Here is a 5,855-nt window from a genome sequence, read left to right as displayed (position 1 = left end):
CCAGGTTCATTTGTGTTTTTGAAAATATCAGAATTATTTTCTTTTTTAAGGCTGAATAGTTAGTTGTATATATATATATATATATATATACACACACACATATATATATATACTATATGAAATATGTATTACATTTTCTTATCTTGTCGACAGGCACTTAGCATTTTCAATTTCTTGGCTACTGTAAATAAGTAATACTGCAATGAACATAGGAGTGCAAATACCTATTCAAGACAGTGATTTTATTTCCTTTGGATATATACCCAGAAGTGGAATTGCTGGATCAAATGGTAGTTCTATTTTTAATTTTTGAGGAACCTCTTACTGTTTTCCGTAATGGCTGTACCAAATTACATTTCCACCCCACAGTGCACAAGGGTTCCCTTTGACTTTTTGATAATAGCCTTGCTAAAAAGTGTGAAGTGATATGTCATTGTGGTTTTGATTTGCTTCTTCCTGATTATTAGTGATGTTGAGCATCTTTTCAAACACCTGTTGGCCATTTGGGTGTCTTCTGTGGAGAAATGTCTGTCCAGGTCCTTTGACCAATTTTTAATTGGATTATTTGTTTTTTACTATTGAGTTGTATGAGTTCCATATATTTTTTTGCGTATTAACCCCTCATCAGATATATAGTTTGCAAATATTTTCTCCTGTTCTGTATACTCCCTTTACATTTTGTTGATCGTTTTTTTGCTGTGCAGAAAACTTTTGATATAGTCCCACTTATTTATTTTTGCTATTGTTGCCTATGCTTTTGGCATCAAATTAAAAAAAACCATTGCCAAAACCAATACTTTGGGCAAATCTCTGGCAGTTCCGGATATTCATTTCCCCGTATAAAATAAAGGGTTTGATTATATATAATTATAATTCCTGGGGTTTCTTTTGCATTCTTAAATAGGTATTGTAATATACTATATTTCAATCCATTACATACTCAGTAGAAGAAATATAAACCGTTTCTGATAATTAGGTTATTGACAATTTGAAATTATTTAGTATCCTTTTAAATAACATGTTTTTCAGTGTTAGAATTCATGTACATGGGGGCTTCCAACTAATTCTTTTGGAACTCTTTCTACCGGGAACCTGTTAATATTACAGAATATTTCAAATTTTTTACATAAACAGTGTGCAGTTGTAGAAAAATAACAGACATTTAGAAAGATTATAAATAGCATAGTTACTCAACTTCTGTGTTTTTGACAGAGGAAATTTTAAAACCAAATGGATACCTTGTCACTAGACTTTAATGTTAGTCCCATATGTAATTTTGAATATGATTTCACATGTCTATTATGTGAAGGAAAGACCAATCATATCCTTCTGGGAAATATTGGGGCAATAATGTTTTATAATAAATATTTGGGCAATAAATCCCCTTAACAAATGATACTGAATGTCAGTATCTTCCAATTCTTACATAATTTTTGTAAAGAACTTTACTGCTTGTTTTACATGAATGAGATACAGCTTGTACACTCAATTGTGACATCAATAAAATATGCAGGCTTCATTTCATACTTTGGTAAATTGGGGTGCTGGTTATTTTTGGATTATAGCACACTACAATAGAAATTAATGTAAAAATTATTTGCTTGTGTTAGTAATCCAGTTTTATGCAGTGGCATAAAGGGTTGTAACAGTTTTAAGGGAGCTAGTGTACTGATACTAATAATCCATTTATATGCATGCATTTTATACTTGTGCTGAAATCCTAGCTGAGCTTTTCATTTTCTTCATTTGTGATATATTAGAAATTAACTGGAATAAAAGATTTAAAAAATTATTAATGTCAAGTATAACCTTGAAAAATAAAGTGTCAAAGTGGTGTAATTATGCATGTCATTGATATAAAATGACATTTTGTGGTCCTACAGCTCTTTTTTTTCATTATGAAGATTTTTATTAAATTATAGTTTATTACAGTTTATATCCTAATAATAAGATTTTAATCTTTGGGTAATGCGATATAAAAGCCTACTTGGTCACATTACTCTTTGAGTTTCATTTGGGCTGCTTTGTTCTTGACCACCTGTAATTGCTTCATGGCATTGAGCTGTGATTCTTGNCTGCTTGTTTTACATGAATGAGATACAGCTTGTACACTCAATTGTGACATCAATAAAATATGCAGGCTTCATTTCATACTTTGGTAAATTGGGGTGCTGGTTATTTTTGGATTATAGCACACTACAATAGAAATTAATGTAAAAATTATTTGCTTGTGTTAGTAATCCAGTTTTATGCAGTGGCATAAAGGGTTGTAACAGTTTTAAGGGAGCTAGTGTACTGATACTAATAATCCATTTATATGCATGCATTTTATACTTGTGCTGAAATCCTAGCTGAGCTTTTCATTTTCTTCATTTGTGATATATTAGAAATTAACTGGAATAAAAGATTTAAAAAATTATTAATGTCAAGTATAACCTTGAAAAATAAAGTGTCAAAGTGGTGTAATTATGCATGTCATTGATATAAAATGACATTTTGTGGTCCTACAGCTCTTTTTTTTCATTATGAAGATTTTTATTAAATTATAGTTTATTACAGTTTATATCCTAATAATAAGATTTTAATCTTTGGGTAATGCGATATAAAAGCCTACTTGGTCACATTACTCTTTGAGTTTCATTTGGGCTGCTTTGTTCTTGACCACCTGTAATTGCTTCATGGCATTGAGCTGTGATTCTTGTGAAGCTGGAACTTTAAGGAATGCTGAGGGAGAACTGCTTGATTCTGAAGTGGTTTTGCTGGTGGTATTTATACTAGGTTCTGAGGTCTCACTATTTCCATTCCCACTTAGCTGGCTGCTGCTTCCTGGAACTAAACTAACTCGAAATAGGAAGACCTACTTTGTTAACATTGTCACAATTAACTGAGCAACTAAATCCAGTTTTGCCCAAAGTTAGAGGTGGAAGTGGTTTCAGTGGTACAGTGGGGAAGTGCTGTTACTGGAACCTGTTTTGGAACCCATTCCGTCTTTGGATGATGTTGCCAGACTAGTCAAACCCACAGACTTCTGGTTAGTTGATGACGTAGCAGGTTTCCCACCATTGTTTTGGGTTGTGGAACTCAATTTTGCAGTTGATAGATCAGCAGAAGTTTTGGCTGCAAAAGCTGCCCATCCAGTTAGACCACTACTTACTGAAGAGGAAACACTAGTTCTAGAAGAATTTCCTGAAATAACTGCAGGTGTCTTGACGTCTATTCTCTTAAATGCTAGAAAAGTTGTCTCTTATTTGAGGTTAGTTTCTGGCTTCTTAACCAATCGATCTTTGACAGTGGAAGCTACAGAAACAACTGTGGGGGCTGGTTTCCATGGTGGTTTCTGAGTTTTTCATTTGTCTGGTACATCGGGCATAATACCACACAAGGCAAGGATCATTCACCTCATTGTCTGTCACCTAGGGCTTATGGCAATCTTGGTGGTAGAGATTATGTCACTCCTGACATTCTACTAATTGATTACAAGATGCCACAGGCCAGTCCCATCTCCATGGCAAAATCATCAGCACTGGTCTCAAAACTGGAAGGGTCAGCCACAGCCAAATCTTTGCTGGTTTGCATGGTAATGGGAGAGGACCGTGTCTGGTTTCTCCAATCTAGGTTTCTTTGGAATATCCCTTCCTTCAGTGATATCTGACTTTGTTTTATCAGCAGGTCTCTCTTCAGTTTCCTTCTTTACCTTTTCAGTTGTGAGAACCTTGCTATTATTATTGCTGGAAGTAAGACTAGATGATGTTTTGGGCTTTTGCTTAATGGAAATCATTTTCGTGCTTGCAAGTTTGTGTGGCTCCATATCCTTTTGAGACAGATGGTAACTTGACTCAATGCCTCAAGCCAAAGATTCATCAAGTAATGCTTTTAGCTTTCCAGCAGAATCCTTACTCTTCGAAAGTTAGAAGCCTAGTGCTTTCAATAAAAATGGGATCAAGTTCCAAATTCACAGCAGCAGCCATTGCAAACAGCACTCTACTCCTACTCCATGGGTTCCCTGATGTTCTATACTCATTATATGAATATAACTAGCCCGTCCAGAGTAGTTAATCTGATTAACCTTGCATAAACGTGGAGTGACATATCAAAACTACTAGTTTAAAAAATAACTTGCTCTGCTATATTTTATTGCATTTCTAATTAATCAAAATGTGATCTGGAAAGGTCATAGGTCCTTGAAATAAGCTGGACTTGACTCCTTTCACTACCACTTTCTATCCATGAGGTCTCTAGCAAATCTCTAGCCTTACACATAAAATAAAAATAAAATAACATTTGGTACGTTAGCGTTTGTTGGATCGAAGAAAGGAAGTGTGAATCCTGTAAAATAGCTTTGTTAATTTTAAAGTATAATACAAGCCTTAACAGTTAACTTCTTAAAACCCAGTACCTCTAAAATATTATTGTATTTCATTGTTTTGAGTTGGGCTTATTAGAAGTTCAANGACTTAATTGAAAAAAGTTGTTCATTGTTAAAAATAAGTCAATTGGGGGAAACACTATGTTGTGCCTGTATTCGCTCCAGCTGCCAAAACAAAATATCATAGACTGGGTGGCTCACACAACAGGAATTTCGTTTTTATAGTTCCTGAGGCTGGGAAGTCCAAGATCAAAGTGTTGGCAGATATGTTCTTTGGTGAGGAGACACATCATGGCTTTCAAATGGCCACCTTCTTGCTGTGTCCTCCTGTGGTGAAGATAGAGAACTCTGTTCTCTCTTCCTCCTCTTATAGGGACACTAATCACATCATTCGGAGTTCTGCCCTCATGATCTCATCTAAAACTAATTGCTTCCCAAAGACTCCATCTCTAAATACCATCACTTTGGGGAGTTAAGGCTTCAACATGAATTTTGTGAGGACATAAACCTTTAACTCACACACGTTCATAACAGGATCTATCTAATAAAATGAGTAACTTGCTAGTTTCTTCAAATTATAGAGGTACTCTGCTAGATAACCTTCTAAAGTTTTATTGGTTTGAATCTCCCAGTCATTTTTTCACCCTATGCAGGACAGCAAGATTTTAGTTTATGAAATATAATGCTGACCATTGTCACAATTGTTTTTCCCTCTGGAAAATTGATTTTTTTAAAATGGTGATATCTGGCTTTAATGGACAGGAATTATATGTCAGGCAAGTGGTCTTCTTTAAATATAATCATAAAACTTTTTTTACCAATACTACTGTAAGACTCAGAGTAGAAATTGAAATGGAAAAGTCACAATTTAAATGGCACAAAATAGAACTGAGTCTTACCTCCCACTTTTTCTGTTTCTTCCCATTGCATACAGCATGTATTTTGAAGACAAAAGAGAAACTTCATTAAATAGCTCACCTAGAGTCCATATAATTCTAAGTCTAGATATATACATGTATATATCTACATAATATATGCATTTTTTCCACTCCCTCTGAAATGATACAAAGAGGTAGGGAGTGGGCTTTAGGAGACCTGGGTTCAAAGAAATGATCCTGTCATTTGTTAGCATCAGTCCTCACTCCCCTGCTTTACTGAGGTATTACTGACAAACAAAGAGTGCAGATATTTATGCACTCCTTTGCATAAATATTTACAATGTGATGTTTTGATAAACGTACACATTGTGAAATAATTACCACAATTAAGCTAATAACATATCCATCACCTCACATAGTTACTCCTTTGTGTGTCTGTGGTGAGGACACTTGAGATCTACTCTCATAACAAATTTCACATGCACAATACATTATTATTAGCTATAGTCATCATGCTGTACATTATTAAGTCTCTAGAAATTACTTATAACTAGAATGTTGTATCCTCTGACCATGTCCCCTCTTTCCCAATCCCTAACCATCTGAATTAT

The 5,855-nt window shown here is 34.5% G+C and overlaps 1 protein-coding gene and 1 pseudogene across 2 annotated transcripts in view; one reads left to right on the top strand and one right to left on the bottom strand.

Moving 5' to 3' along the window:
* Positions 1-5,855, top strand: part of PRR16 (proline rich 16) — a 335,751-nt gene that overhangs the window by 76,246 nt on the left and 253,650 nt on the right. The window lies entirely within an intron of this gene.
* Positions 2,624-3,968, bottom strand: LOC109375454 (integrator complex subunit 12-like; annotated as a pseudogene).

The sequence above is a fragment of the Hipposideros armiger genome, unplaced genomic scaffold, assembly GCF_001890085.2.
Source record: "Hipposideros armiger isolate ML-2016 unplaced genomic scaffold, ASM189008v1 scaffold_954, whole genome shotgun sequence".
In the NCBI taxonomy this organism is placed as follows: Eukaryota; Metazoa; Chordata; class Mammalia; order Chiroptera; family Hipposideridae; genus Hipposideros; species Hipposideros armiger.
Note: the sequence above shows the minus strand (reverse complement) of the source record. Positions and strands in the feature narration are given on the sequence as shown.